Here is an 18428-nt window from a genome sequence, read left to right as displayed (position 1 = left end):
CTCGCTTCTGGAGAGCCACATGTAAGATGCTGGACATTACCCTGGATTTCTCCTCCGCTTACCACCCTCAGTCCAATGGTCAAGTGGAGCGGATCAATCAGATCTTGTCCAGCTACCTCCGGCACTTCGTTGATGCTCACCACTCGGACTGGGTGGATCTCCTACCATGGGCCGAGTTCTCTTATAACAACCATGAGAGCGAGTCCTCTTCCAAATCCCCGTTCTTTATAGTCGGTGGCCAACATCCCCGGATTCCACTTCCTGTCTCCGTTTCTGTGGACAACCCTGCTGCGGAGTCTCTTGTCAGCGAATTTTCTACTATTTGGGAGAGCACCAGGTCCGCTCTTCTTCTCTCCTCTGAGCGGATGAAGAGATATGCTGATAAGAGACGTCTGGATCCGCCCCAATTCCGTCCGGGAGACAAGGTTTGGCTCTCATCCAAACATGTGCGGCTCAAAGTACCCTCCTACAAGTTGGGTCCTCGATTCATCGGCCCCTTCGAAGTCCTCAGGCAAATTAACCCTGTGGCCTACAAATTAAAACTCCCGGCCACCCTACGGATCCCCAACTCCTTCCACGTATCTCTCCTCAAACCCGTTGTCTTTAACTTTTTTTCCAAAAATCCAGGTGCCCTCCTGCTCCGGTTTCCGCTGATGACATCTTTGAGGTAGAGAGTATTCTGGCCTCCAAGAGGGTAAGAGGAAAAACCTTTTTTCTGGTAGATTGGAAGGGGTTTGGTCCTGAGGAGAGAACTTGGGAACCCAGGGAGAACATCAACGCCCCGCTTCTCCTTGAGAAATTTCTTTCTGGCCTAAAAAAGAGGGGGCCTAAAGGGGGGGGTACTGTAGCATCGGCGTCTCTGCCCCGTTCTAGGCAGAGACGCCGTCCCTCTCACCTCCCCGCTCCTGGCGCGGCGTCCTCCAGCGCTGCTCTCCCCGCTGCTTCCGGCACGCGCTCCTTCCCCGGCAGTGTGCTTAGGGCGCGCGCGCGCGCGCTCCCCCTCTCTTAATGGGACCGCGCGCGCCGTCCTAAGGAGTCCCCGGCCAATTGCCGGAGGACCTCCCATATAAAAGGCACCTCCTCCAAAATGGAGGTGCCCGAGCAATGTTGTAGCACTGTTCACTACTCTGCTTCAGCCCTCAGGTCCCGTTGCCAGTTACCTGCCAGATACCTGCCAGATTCCTGCCAGTCTGCTGTCTAATTCCTGCCTGATATCCTGCTACCTGCCTGCTAGCCTTAGGTCCGACGGTCTGCCTTACTACTCCTGTCAGTCTGTCTAAGGACCAGCTTGCCCGCTCACCTGGGAGCGCACATCAACTACCTGCCTGCTTGCCTGAGGTCCGACGGTCTGCCTTCCAACTCTTGTCAGTCTGTCTATGGACCAGCTTGCCCGCTCACCTGGGAGCGCACATCTGCTACCTGTCTGCTAGCCTACCTGGAGGCTCTGCCGTCACATGCTGTGACCACCTGCCTGTCCAGTGACTCCTGCCCGCTCACCTGGGAGCGCTCATCTGCCGCCTGTCTGTTGGTCTTCCTGGAGGCTCCGTCGTCACATGCTGTGACCACCCATTTATCCAGAGACTCTCGCCTGCTCACCTGGGAGCTCACGTCTACCATCAGCCGCCACAGGTCGTACCAACCCTTTACCCAGAGACTGCCCCGGTCACTTGCCGTGACCATCTGCCCGTTCACCCAGAGACTGCCCCGGTCACTTGCCGTGACCATCTGCCCGTTCACCCAGAGACTGCCCCGGTCACTCGCCGTGACCATCTGCCCGTTCATCCAGAGACTGCCCCGGTCACTTGCCGTGACCTCCTGCCCGTTCTTCTAGAGACTGTCCCGGTCACCTGCTGTGATTGCCTGCCTGGTCGCCACCCGCTCCCTTACAAGGACCGCCCCCTTGTATAGTAGCCCAGAGGTTCCGCCTCCCAGACCCGTTACATTATGTAAAAATACAAGACAGGATAGATCCTATATACTACACTGCACAGGAGAGCTGACATCCTATATATACTACACCGCACAGGAGAGCTGACAGATCCTCTATATACTACACCATACAGGAGAGCCGACAGATCCTCTATAAACTACCAGGGCTGTGGAGCCAGAGTCTGTATAAAATGGACTGACTCCAACTCCTAAAATATATAATAAATTGGGTACAGTAGTTCAATGCAGTTTGTGGGGAATATTTTTTTCATAAGAATTTGAGAAAGTTCTGAAATGTCCTATAAATGTCTGTCCAATTCCTGATCTAAGGGTCTAGACATTTAGGTGAGATGAATCTGTGCTACAGTAAATTTATCACTAAAACATGAGCCATGTATGAGGGAGTCGGAGTTGTGGAGTTGGAGTCGGGGTCGGTGGCATGGATATTGAGGAGTCGGAGTCAGAGCTTTGGCTTACCGACTCCACAGCCCTGTATACTACACCACATAAGAGAGCTAACAGATCCTCTATACACTACACCATACAGGAGAGCTAACAGATCCTCTATACACTACACCATACAGGAGAGCTGACAGAAACTCTATACACTACACCACACAGGAGAGGTGAAAGATCCTCTATATACTACACCACACAGGAGAGCAGACAGATCATCTATATACTACACCACACAGGAGAGGTGACAGATCCTATATACACTACACCATATGGGAGAGCTGACAGATCCTCTATACACTACACCATAGGGGAGAGCTGACAGATACTCTATACACTACACAACACAGGAGAGCTGACAGATCCTCTATATACTATACCACACAGGAGAGCTGACACATCCTCTATATACTACACACAGGAGAGCTGACACATCCTCTATATACTACACCACACAGTAGAGATGAAAGATCCTCTATACACTACACCACACAGGAGAGCTGACAGATCCTCTATATACTACACCACACAGGTGAGCTGACAGATCCTCTATATACTACACCACACAAGAGAGCTGACAGATCCTCTATATACTACACCACGCAGGAGAGCTGACAGATCTTCTATATACTACACCACGCAGGAGAGCTGACAGATCTTCTATAAGCTACACCACACAAGAGAGGTGACAGCTCCTCTATATACTACACCACACAGGAGAGCTGACAGATCTTCTATATACTACACCACACAGGAGAGGTGACAGATCCTCTATATACTACACCACACAGGAGAGGTGACAGATCTTCTATATACTACACCACACAGGAGAGGTGACAGATCCTCTATATACTACAACACACAGGAGAGCTGACAGATGCTCTATATAATACACCACACAGGAGAGGTGACAGATCCTCTACATACTACACCACACAGGGGAGGTGACAGATCCTCTATACAATACACCACACAGGAGAGCTGACAGATCCTCTATACAATACACCACAGAGGAGAGGTGAAAGATCATCTATATGCTACACCACACAGGAGAGCTGACAGATCCTCTATATAATACACCACACAGGAGAGGTGAAAGATCATCTATGTACTACACCACACAGGAGAGGAGACAGATCCTCTATATACTACACCACACTGGAGAGCTGACAGATCCTCTATATACTACACCACACAGGAGAGGAGACAGATCCTCTATATACTACACCACACAGGAGAGCTGACAGATCCTCTATATACTACACCACACTGGAGAGCTGACAGATCCTCTATATACTACACCACACAGGAGAGCTGACAGAACCTCTATACACTACACCATACAGGAGAGCTGACATATACTCTATACACTACACAACACAGGAGAGGTGAAAGATCCTCTAAATACTACAGCACACAGGAGAGCTGACAGATCTTCTATATACTACACCACACAGGAGAGCTGACAGATCCTATATATACTACACCACACTGGAGAGCTGACAGATCCTCTATATACTACACCACACAGGAGAGCTGACAGATCCTCTATATGATACACCACACAGGAGAGGTGACAGATCCTCTATATACTACACCACACAGGAGAGGTGAAAGATCATCTATATACTACACCACACAGGAGAGCTGACACATCCTCTATATACTACACCACACAGGAGAGCTGACAGATCCTCTATATACTACACCACACAGGAGAGCTGACAGATCTTCTATATACTACACCACACAGGAGAGCTGACAGATCCTCTATATACTACACCACACAGGAGAGCTGACAGATCCTCTATATACTACACCACACGGGGGAGCGGATAGATCCTCTATATACTACACCACACAGGAGAGCTGACAGATCCTCTATATACTACACCACACAGGAGAGCTGACAGATCCTCTATATACTACACCACACAGGAGAGCTGACAGATCCTTTATATACTACACCACACAGGTGAGCTGACAGATACTTTATATACTACACCACACAGGAGAGCTGACAGATCCTCTATATACTACACCACACCGGACAACTGACATATCCTCTATATACTACACCACACAGGAGAGCTGACAGATCTTCTATAAACTACACCACACAAGAGAGGTGACATATCCTCTATATACTGCACCACACAGGAGAGGTGACAGATCCTCTATATAATACACCACACAGGAGAGGTGACAGATCCTCTATTTACTACACCACACAGGAGAGCTGACAGATACTCTATACACTACACCACACAGGAGAGCTGACAGATCTTCTATATACTACACCGTACAGGAGAGGTGACAGATCCTCTATATACTACACCACACAGGAGAGCTGACAGATCCTCTATATACTACAACACACAGGAGAGGTGACAGATCCTCTATATACTACACCACACAGGAGAGCTGACAGATCCTCTATATACTACACCGCACAGGAGAGGTGACAGATCCTCTATACACTACACCATACAGGAGAGCTGACAGAAACTCTATACACTACACCACACAGGAGAGGTGAAAGATCCTCTATATACTACACCACACAGGAGAGCAGACAGATCATCTATATACTACACCACACAGGAGAGGTGACAGATCCTATATACACTACACATATGGGAGAGCTGACAGATCCTCTATACACTACACCATACAGGAGAGCTGACAGATACTCTATAAACTACACAACACAGGAGAGCTGACAGATCCTCTATATACTATACCACACAGGAGAGCTGACACATCCTCTATATACTACACAGAGGAGAGCTGACACATCCTCTATATACTACACCACACAGGAGAGATGAAAGATCCTCTATATACTACAGCACACAGGAGAGCTGACAGATCTTCTATATACTACACCACGCAGTAGAGCCAAAAGATCCTCTATACACTACACCACACAGGAGAGCTGACAGATCCTCTATATACTACACCACACAGGTGAGCTGACAGATCCTCTATATACTACACCACACAAGAGAGCTGACAGATCCTCTATATACTACACCACACAAGAGAGCTGACAGATCTTCTATATACTACACCACGCAGGAGAGCTGACAGATCTTCTATAAGCTACACCACACAAGAGAGGTGACAGCTCCTCTATATACTACACCACACAGGAGAGCTGACAGATCTTCTATATACTACACCACACAGGAGAGGTGACAGATCCTCTATATACTACACCACACAGGAGAGCTGACAGATCCTCTATATACTACAACACACAGGAGAGCTGACAGATGCTCTATATAATACACCAAACAGGAGAGGTGACAGATCCTCTACATACTACACCACACAGGGGAGGTGACAGATCCTCTATACAATACACCACACAGGAGAGCTGACAGATCCTCTATACAATACACCACAGAGGAGAGGTGAAAGATCATCTATATGCTACACCACACAGGAGAGCTGACAGATCCTCTATATACTACACCACACAGGGGAGGTGACAGATACTCTATACAATACACCACACAGGAGAGCTGACAGATTCTCTATACAATACACCACAGAGGAGAGGTGAAAGATCATCTATATGCTACACCACACAGGAGAGCTGACAGATCCTCTATATACTACACCACACAGGAGAGGTGAAAGATCATCTATATACTACACCACACAGGAGAGGAGACAGATCCTCTATATACTACACCACACTGGAGAGCTGACAGATCCTCTATATACTACACCACACAGGAGAGGAGACAGATCCCCTATATACTACACCACACAGGAGAGCTGACAGATCCTCTATATACTACACCACACTGGAGAGCTGACAGATCCTCTATATACTACACCACACAGGAGAGCTGACAGATCCTCTATATAATAGACCACACAGGAGAGCTTACAGATCCTCTATATACTACACCACACAGGAGAGCTGACAGAACCTCTATACACTACACCATACAGGAGAGCTGACATATACTCTATACACTACACAACACAGGAGAGGTGAAAGATCCTCTAAATACTACAGCACACAGGAGAGCTGACAGATCTTCTATATACTACACCACACAGGAGAGCTGACAGATCCTCTATATACTACACCACACTGGAGAGCTGACAGATCCTCTATATACTACACCACACAGGAGAGCTGACAGATCCTCTATATAATACACCACACAGGAGAGGTGACAGATCATCTATATACTACACCACACAGGAGAGGTGAAAGATCATCTATAAACTACACCACACAGGAGAGCTGACACATCCTCTATATACTACACCACACAGGAGAGCTTACAGATCCTCTATATACTACACCACACAGGAGAGCTGACAGAACCTCTATACACTACACCATACAGGAGAGCTGACATATACTCTATACACTACACAACACAGGAGAGGTGAAAGATCCTCTAAATACTACAGCACACAGGAGAGCTGACAGATCTTCTATATACTACACCACACAGGAGAGCTGACAGATCCTCTATATACTACAACACACAGGAGAGCTGACAGATCCTCTATATACTACACCACACAGGAGAGCTGACAGATCCTCTATATACTACACCACACAGGAGAGCTGACAGATCCTCTATATACTACACCACACAGGTGAGCTGACAGATACTTTATATACTACACCACACAGGAGAGCTGACAGATCCTCTATATACTACACCACACCGGACAACTGACAGATCCTCTATATACTACACCACACAGGAGAGCTGACAGATCTTCTATAAACTACACCACACAAGAGAGGTGACATATCCTCTATATACTACACCACACAGGAGAGGTGACAGATCCTCTATATAATACACCACACAGGAGAGGTGACAGATCCTCTATTTACTACACCACACAGGAGAGCTGACAGATACTCTATACACTACACCACACAGGAGAGCTGACAGATCTTCTATATACTACACCTCACAGGAGAGGTGACAGATCCTCTATATACTACACCACACAGGGGAGCTGACAGATCCTCTATATACTACAACACACAGGAGAGCTGACAGATGCTCTATATAATACACCACACAGGGGAGGTGACAGATCCTCTATACAATACACCACACAGGAGAGCTGACAGATCCTCTATATACTACACCACACAGGAGAGGTGAAAGATCATCTATATACTACACCACACAGGAGAGGAGACAGATCCTCTATATACTACACCACACTGGAGAGCTGACAGATCCTCTATATACTACACCACACAGGAGAGCTGACAGATCCTCTATATAATACACAACACAGGAGAGGTGACAGATCCTCTATATACTACACCACACAGGAGAGGTGAAAGATCATCTATATACTACACCACACAGGAGAGCTGACACATCCTCTATATACTACACCACACAGGAGAGCTTACAGATCCTCTATATACTACACCACACAGGAGAGCTGAGAGAACCTCTATACACTAAACCATACAGGAGAGCTGACATATACTCTATACACTACACAACACAGGAGAGGTGAAAGATCCTCTAAATACTACAGCACACAGGAGAGCTGACAGATCTTCTATATACTACACCACACAGGAGAGCTGACAGTTCCTCTATATACTACACCACACTGGAGAGCTGACAGATCCTCTATATACTACACCACACAGGAGAGCTGACAGATCCTCTATATAATACACCACACAGGAGAGGTGACAGATCCTCTATATACTACACCACACAGGAGAGGTGAAAGATCATCTATATACTACACCACACAGGAGAGCTGACACATCCTCTATATACTACAACACACAGGAGAGCTTACAGATCCTCTATATACTACACCACACAGGAGAGCTGACAGAACCTCTATACACTACACCATACAGGAGAGCTGACATATACTCTATACACTACACAACACAGGAGAGGTGAAAGATCCTCTAAATACTACAGCACACAGGAGAGCTGACAGATCTTCTATATACTACACCACACAGGAGAGCTGACAGATCCTCTATATACTACACCACACTGGAGAGCTGACAGATCCTCTATATACTACACCACACAGGAGAGCTGACAGATCCTCTATATAATACACCACACAGGAGAGGTGACAGATCATCTATATACTACACCACACAGGAGAGGTGAAAGATCATCTATAAACTACACCACACAGGAGAGCTGACACATCCTCTATATACTACACCACACAGGAGAGCTTACAGATCCTCTATATACTACACCACACAGGAGAGCTGACAGAACCTCTATACACTACACCATACAGGAGAGCTGACATATACTCTATACACTACACAACACAGGAGAGGTGAAAGATCCTCTAAATACTACAGCACACAGGAGAGCTGACAGATCTTCTATATACTACACCACACAGGAGAGCTGACAGATCCTCTATATACTACACCACACGGGGGAGCTGATAGATCCTCTATATACTACAACACACAGGAGAGCTGACAGATCCTCTATATACTACACCACACAGGAGAGCTGACAGATCCTCTATATACTACACCACACAGGAGAGCTGACAGATCCTCTATATACTACACCACACAGGTGAGCTGACAGATACTTTATATACTACACCACACAGGAGAGCTGACAGATCCTCTATATACTACACCACACCGGACAACTGACAGATCCTCTATATACTACACCACACAGGAGAGCTGACAGATCTTCTATAAACTACACCACACAAGAGAGGTGACATATCCTCTATATACTACACCACACAGGAGAGGTGACAGATCCTCTATATAATACACCACACAGGAGAGGTGACAGATCCTCTATTTACTACACCACACAGGAGAGCTGACAGATACTCTATACACTACACCACACAGGAGAGCTGACAGATCTTCTATATACTACACCTCACAGGAGAGGTGACAGATCCTCTATATACTACACCACACAGGAGAGCTGACAGATCAACTATATACTACAACACACAGGAGAGCTGACAGATGCTCTATATAATACACCACACAGGGGAGGTGACAGATCCTCTATACAATACACCACACAGGAGAGCTGACAGATCCTCTATATACTACACCACACAGGAGAGGTGAAAGATCATCTATATACTACACCACACAGGAGAGGAGACAGATCCTCTATATACTACACCACACTGGAGAGCTGACAGATCCTCTATATACTACACCACACAGGAGAGCTGACAGATCCTCTATATAATACACCACACAGGAGAGGTGACAGATCCTCTATATACTACACCACACAGGAGAGGTGAAAGATCATCTATATACTACACCACACAGGAGAGCTGACACATCCTCTATATACTACACCACACAGGAGAGCTTACAGATCCTCTATATACTACACCACACAGGAGAGCTGAGAGAACCTCTATACACTAAACCATACAGGAGAGCTGACATATACTCTATACACTACACAACACAGGAGAGGTGAAAGATCCTCTAAATACTACAGCACACAGGAGAGCTGACAGATCTTCTATATACTACACCACACAGGAGAGCTGACAGTTCCTCTATATACTACACCACACTGGAGAGCTGACAGATCCTCTATATACTACACCACACAGGAGAGCTGACAGATCCTCTATATAATACACCACACAGGAGAGGTGACAGATCCTCTATATACTACACCACACAGGAGAGGTGAAAGATCATCTATATACTACACCACACAGGAGAGCTGACACATCCTCTATATACTACAACACACAGGAGAGCTTACAGATCCTCTATATACTACACCACACAGGAGAGCTGACAGAACCTCTATACACTACACCATACAGGAGAGCTGACATATACTCTATATACTACACAACACAGGAGAGGTGAAAGATCCTCTAGATACTACAGCACACAGGAGAGCTGACAGATCTTCTATATACTACACCACACAGGAGAGCTGACAGATCCTCTATATACTACACCACACAGGAGAGCTGACAGATCCTCTATATACGACACCACACAGGAGAGCTGACAGATCCTCTATATACTACACCACACCGGACAACTGACAGATCCTCTGTATACTACACCACACAGGAGAGCTGACAGATCTTCTATAAACTACACCACACAAGAGAGGTGACATATCCTCTATATACTACACCACACTGGAGAGGTGACAGATCCTCTATATAATACACCACACAGGAGAGGTGACAGATCCTCTATTTACTACACCACACAGGAGAGCTGACAGATACTCTATACACTACACCACACGGGAGAGCTGACACACCCACTATATACTACACCACACAGGAGAGCTGACAGATCCTCTATACAACACACCACACAGGAGAGGTGAAAGATCATCTATATACTACACCACACAGGAGAGCTGACAGATCCTCTATATACTACACCACACAGGAGAGCTGACAGATCCTCTATATACTACACCACACCGGACAACTGACAGATCCTCTATATACTACATCACACAGGAGAGCTGACAGATCTTCTATAAACTACACCACACAAGAGAGGTGACATTTCCTCTATATACTACACCACACTGGAGAGGTGACAGATCCTCTATATAATACACCACACAGGAGAGGTGACAGATCCTCTATTTACCACACCACACAGGAGAGCTGACAGATACTCTATACACTACACCACACAGGAGAGCTGACAGATCCTCTATACAACACACCACACAGGAGAGGTGAAAGATCATCTATATACTACACCACACAGGAGAGCTGACAGATCCTCTATATACTACACCACACTGGAGAGCTGACAGATCCTCTATATACTACACCACACAGGAGAGGTGACAGATCCTCTATATAATACACCACACAGGAGAGGTGACAAATCCTCTATATAATACACCACACAGGAGAGGTGAAAGATCATCTATATACTACACCACACAGGAGAGCTGACACATCCTCTATATACTACACCACACAGGAGAGCTTACAGATCCTCTATATACTACACCACACAGGAGAGCTGAGAGAACCTCTATACACTAAACCATACAGGAGAGCTGACATATACTCTATACACTACACAACACAGGAGAGGTGAAAGATCCTCTAAATACTACAGCACACAGGAGAGCTGACAGATCTTCTATATACTACACCACACAGGAGAGCTGACAGTTCCTCTATATACTACACCACACTGGAGAGCTGACAGATCCTCTATATACTACACCACACAGGAGAGCTGACAGATCCTCTATATAATACACCACACAGGAGAGGTGACAGATCCTCTATATACTACACCACACAGGAGAGGTGAAAGATCATCTATATACTACACCACACAGGAGAGCTGACACATCCTCTATATACTACAACACACAGGAGAGCTTACAGATCCTCTATATACTACACCACACAGGAGAGCTGACAGAACCTCTATACACTACACCATACAGGAGAGCTGACATATACTCTATACACTACACAACACAGGAGAGGTGAAAGATCCTCTAAATACTACAGCACACAGGAGAGCTGACAGATCTTCTATATACTACACCACACAGGAGAGCTGACAGATCCTCTATATACTACACCACACTGGAGAGCTGACAGATCCTCTATATACTACACCACACAGGAGAGCTGACAGATCCTCTATATAATACACCACACAGGAGAGGTGACAGATCATCTATATACTACACCACACAGGAGAGGTGAAAGATCATCTATAAACTACACCACACAGGAGAGCTGACACATCCTCTATATACTACACCACACAGGAGAGCTTACAGATCCTCTATATACTACACCACACAGGAGAGCTGACAGAACCTCTATACACTACACCATACAGGAGAGCTGACATATACTCTATACACTACACAACACAGGAGAGGTGAAAGATCCTCTAAATACTACAGCACACAGGAGAGCTGACAGATCTTCTATATACTACACCACACAGGAGAGCTGACAGATCCTCTATATACTACACCACACGGGGGAGCTGATAGATCCTCTATATACTACAACACACAGGAGAGCTGACAGATCCTCTATATACTACACCACACAGGAGAGCTGACAGATCCTCTATATACTACACCACACAGGAGAGCTGACAGATCCTCTATATACTACACCACACAGGTGAGCTGACAGATACTTTATATACTACACCACACAGGAGAGCTGACAGATCCTCTATATACTACACCACACCGGACAACTGACAGATCCTCTATATACTACACCACACAGGAGAGCTGACAGATCTTCTATAAACTACACCACACAAGAGAGGTGACATATCCTCTATATACTACACCACACAGGAGAGGTGACAGATCCTCTATATAATACACCACACAGGAGAGGTGACAGATCCTCTATTTACTACACCACACAGGAGAGCTGACAGATACTCTATACACTACACCACACAGCAGAGCTGACAGATCTTCTATATACTACACCTCACAGGAGAGGTGACAGATCCTCTATATACTACACCACACAGGAAAGCTGACAGATCCTCTATATACTACAACACACAGGAGAGCTGACAGATGCTCTATATAATACACCACACAGGGGAGGTGACAGATCCTCTATACAATACACCACACAGGAGAGCTGACAGATCCTCTATATACTACACCACACAGGAGAGGTGAAAGATCATCTATATACTACACCACACAGGAGAGGAGACAGATCCTCTATATACTACACCACACTGGAGAGCTGACAGATCCTCTATATACTACACCACACAGGAGAGCTGACAGATCCTCTATATAATACACCACACAGGAGAGGTGACAGATCCTCTATATACTACACCACACAGGAGAGGTGAAAGATCATCTATATACTACACCACACAGGAGAGCTGACACATCCTCTATATACTACACCACACAGGAGAGCTTACAGATCCTCTATATACTACACCACACAGGAGAGCTGAGAGAACCTCTATACACTAAACCATACAGGAGAGCTGACATATACTCTATACACTACACAACACAGGAGAGGTGAAAGATCCTCTAAATACTACAGCACACAGGAGAGCTGACAGATCTTCTACATACTACACCACACAGGAGAGCTGACAGTTCCTCTATATACTACACCACACTGGAGAGCTGACAGATCCTCTATATACTACACCACACAGGAGAGCTGACAGATCCTCTATATAATACACCACACAGGAGAGGTGACAGATCCTCTATATACTACACCACACAGGAGAGGTGAAAGATCATCTATATACTACACCACACAGGAGAGCTGACACATCCTCTATATACTACAACACACAGGAGAGCTTACAGATCCTCTATATACTACACCACACAGGAGAGCTGACAGAACCTCTATACACTACACCATACAGGAGAGCTGACATATACTCTATATACTACACAACACAGGAGAGGTGAAAGATCCTCTAGATACTACAGCACACAGGAGAGCTGACAGATCTTCTATATACTACACCACACAGGAGAGCTGACAGATCCTCTATATACTACACCACACAGGAGAGCTGACAGATCCTCTATATACTACACCACACAGGAGAGCTGACAGATCCTCTATATACTACACCACACCGGACAACTGACAGATCCTCTGTATACTACACCACACAGGAGAGCTGACAGATCTTCTATAAACTACACCACACAAGAGAGGTGACATATCCTCTATATACTACACCACACTGGAGAGGTGACAGATCCTCTATATAATACACCACACAGGAGAGGTGACAGATCCTCTATTTACTACACCACACAGGAGAGCTGACAGATACTCTATACACTACACCACACGGGAGAGCTGACACACCCACTATATACTACACCACACAGGAGAGCTGACAGATCCTCTATACAACACACCACACAGGAGAGGTGAAAGATCATCTATATACTACACCACACAGGAGAGCTGACAGATCCTCTATATACTACACCACACAGGAGAGCTGACAGATCCTCTATATACTACACCACACCGGACAACTGACAGATCCTCTATATACTACATCACACAGGAGAGCTGACAGATCTTCTATAAACTACACCACACAAGAGAGGTGACATATCCTCTATATACTACACCACACTGGAGAGGTGACAGATCCTCTATATAATACACCACACAGGAGAGGTGACAGATCCTCTATTTACCACACCACACAGGAGAGCTGACAGATACTCTATACACTACACCACACAGGAGAGCTGACAGATCCTCTATACAACACACCACACAGGAGAGGTGAAAGATCATCTATATACTACACCACACAGGAGAGCTGACAGATCCTCTATATACTACACCACACTGGAGAGCTGACAGATCCTCTATATACTACACCACACAGGAGAGGTGACAGATCCTCTATATAATACACCACACAGGAGAGGTGACAGATCCTCTATATACTACACCACACAGGAGAGGTGAAAGATCATCTACAGTGCCTACAAGTAGTATTCAACCCCCTGCAGATTTAGCTGGTTTGATAAGATGCAAATAAGTTAGAGCCTTCAAACTGCAAACGAGAGTAGGTTTTATGAACAGAAGCATAAATCTTACAAACCAAAAAGTTATGTTGCTCAGTTGAATTTTATTAAATTTTAAACATAAAAGTGTGGGTCAATTATTATACAACCCCTATGTTTAATATTTTGTGGAATAACCCTTTTTTGCAATTACAGCTAATAATCGTCTTTTATAAGACCTGATCAGGCTGGCACAGGTCTGTGGAGTTATCTTGGCCCACTCCTCCATGCAGATCTTCTCCAAGTTATCTAGGTTCTTTGGGTGTCTCATGTGGACTTTATTCTTGAGCTCCTTCCACAAGTTTTCAATTGGGTTAAGGTCAGGAGACTGACTAGGCCACTCCAACACCTTGACTTTTTCCCTCTTGAACCAGGCCTTGGTTTTCTTGGCTGTGTGCTTTGGGTCATTGTCTTGTTGGAAGATGAAATTATGACCCATCTTAAGATCCTTGATGGAGGAGCGGAGGTTCTTGGCCAAAATCTCCAGGTAGGCTGTGCTATCCATCTTCCCATGGATGCGGACCAGATGGCCAGGCCCCTTGGCAGAGAAACAGCCCCACAGCATGATGCTGCCACCACCATGCTTGATTGTAGGGATGGTATTCTTGGGGTCGTATGCAGTGCCATCCAGTCTCCAAACGTCACGTGTGTGGTTGGCACCAAAGATCTCGATCTTGGTCTCATCAGACCATAGAACCTTGAACCAGTCTGTCTCAGAGTCCTCCAAGTGATCATGAGCAAACTGTAGACGAGCCTTGACATGACGCTTTGCAAGTAAAGGTAACTTACGGGCTCGTTTGGAACGGAGACCATTGCGGTGGAGTACGTTACTTATGGTATTGACTGAAACCAATGTCCCCACTGCCATGAGATCTTCCCGGAGCTCCTTCCTTGTTGTCCTTGGATTAGCCTTGACTCTTCGGACAAGCCTGGCCTCGGCATGGGAGGACACTTTCAAAGGTTGTCCTGGCCGTGGAAGGCTAACAGTAGTTCCATAAGCCTTCCACTTACGGATGGTGCTCCCAACAGTGGAGACAGGTAGGCCCAACTCCTTGGAAAGGGTTTTGTACCCCTTGCCAGCCTTGTGACCCTCCACGATCTGGTCCTGATGGCCTTGGAATGCTCCTTTGTCTTTCCCATGTTGACCATGTCTGAGTGCTGTTCACAAGTTTGGGGAGGGTCTTAAATAGTCAGAAAAGGCTGGCAAAAGAGATCTTTAATCCACACATGTGAAGCTCATTATTCTTGGTGCCTGAACTACTTCTTAATACTTTAGGGGGACCAAACAGAATTCTTGTGGTTTGAGGGGTTGAATAATAAATGACACTCTGAATTAACTTTTAACGTTTTTTAAAAAAAAAAAAAAAAAAAATTTGCTGCAGGGCATTTCCCACTTCCAGGCTGATCTACAGTACAAATGGCACAATGCCAAGTTAATTCCGCATGTGTCAACCAGCTAAATCTGCAGGGGGTTGAATACTACTTGTAGGCACTGTATATACTACACCACACAGGAGAGCTGACACATCCTCTATATACTACACCACACAGGAGAGCTGACAGATCCTCTATATCAGGGGTCTCAAACACGCGGCCCGCGGGCCGCATGCGGCCCCTGAGGCTGCTTTATGTGGCCCGCAGGCACAGACCCCTTGACGATCCCGACCTGGTCCATGAGGAGCCGCCGACAGCAGCGCTGCATTGCCGCACAGAGACTGTTTCCCAGCACTGCATTTTCCAATGCCAGCCGCCGGCCAATCAGAGGCCAGCAGCTGATATCTGCGTGTCGGCGCAGCGAGTATGACGTCATTGCCATATGCAGATGTCAGCTGCTGGCCTCTGATTGGCCGGCGGCTGGCATTGGAAATGCTGTGCTGGGAGACAGTCTCTGTGCGGCAATGCAGCGCTGCTGTCGGCGGCTCCTCCTGGACCAGGTCGGGATCGTCAAGGGGTCGGACTCTGTGGTGCCTGCGGGCCACATCTGCAGGAAGGCGGCCGAGGGAACGGAGGACAGGTGAGAATCATCTTTTTTTTTTTTTTTATGTGTGTGAAGAACAGCACAGTGGGCACATAGCCACAAGAGGGGACCTGGATGGGGCACATAGCCACAAGAGGGGACCTGGATGGGGCACATAGCATCAAGATGGGGACCTGGATGGGGCACATAGCATCAAGATGGGGACCTGGATGGGGCACATAGCCACAAGAGGGGACCTGGATGGGGCACATAGCCTCAAGATGGGGACCTGGATGGGGCACATAGCCACAAGATGGGGACCTGGATGGGGAACGTTGCCACAGGATGGGGACCTGGATGGGGCACATTAGTACAAGATGGGGACTTGGATGGGGAACATTACTACAAGATGTTTGCCATTATTACTATATGATGCTAATTGTAAGACAATATTACTGAATGTGGCCAATTGGGAGAAACAAAATTGTAAAAATCAAAAAAATAAAAATAAAGCATGAAAAAATATTGGGCACTAAAAATGCTGTTTTATATGTAAACTAAAGTAAACACAAAAAAGTGCACGTTTATCATCACCACATCCATAACGACCCAAGCCATAAAAAAATAAACACGGAAAAAATGTTCAAAAGGTGTATACAAAAAAAAAATGGTATCACTAAAAATGTCACATTGAACAAAGAATGCGGCCCCCCAAATTCAAATTTTTTCCATGTGCGGCCCATATACCCAGCCGAGTTTGAGACCCCTGCTCTATATACTACACCACACAGGAGAGCTGACAGATACTCTATACACTACACCACACAGGAGAGGTGAAAGATCCTCTATATACTACAGCACACAGGAGAGCTGACAGATCTTCTATATACTACACCACACAGGAGAGCTGACAGATCTTCTATAAACTACACGACACAAGAGAGGTGACAGCTCCTCTATATACTACACCACACAGGAGAGGTGACAGATCCTCTATATAATACACCACACAGGAGAGCTGACAGATCCTCTATATACTACACCACACAGGAGAGCTGACACATCCTCTATATACTACACCACACAGGAGAGGTGACAGATCCTCTATATACTCAACCACACAGGAGAGCCGACAGATCCTCTATATACTACGCCACACAGGAGAGGTGACAGATCCTCTATATAATACACCACACAGGAGAGGTGACACATCCTCTATATACTACACCACAGAGGAGAGCTGACAGATCTTCTATATACTACACCACACAGGAGAGCTGACAGATCCTCTATATACTACACCACACAGGAGAGCTGACAGATCCTCTATATACTACAGCACACATGAGAGCTGACAGATCCTCTACAAACTACACCACACAGGAGAGCTGACAGATCCTCTATATACTACACCACACAGGAAAGCTGACAGATCCTCTATATACTACACCACACAGATGAGC

Source organism: Phyllobates terribilis, unplaced genomic scaffold (assembly GCF_046119375.1).
Source record: "Phyllobates terribilis strain yellow unplaced genomic scaffold, ASM4611937v1 Scaffold_5__5_contigs__length_657084704, whole genome shotgun sequence".
Classification (NCBI taxonomy): domain Eukaryota; kingdom Metazoa; phylum Chordata; class Amphibia; order Anura; family Dendrobatidae; genus Phyllobates; species Phyllobates terribilis.
This window is presented reverse-complemented; position numbering follows the sequence as displayed.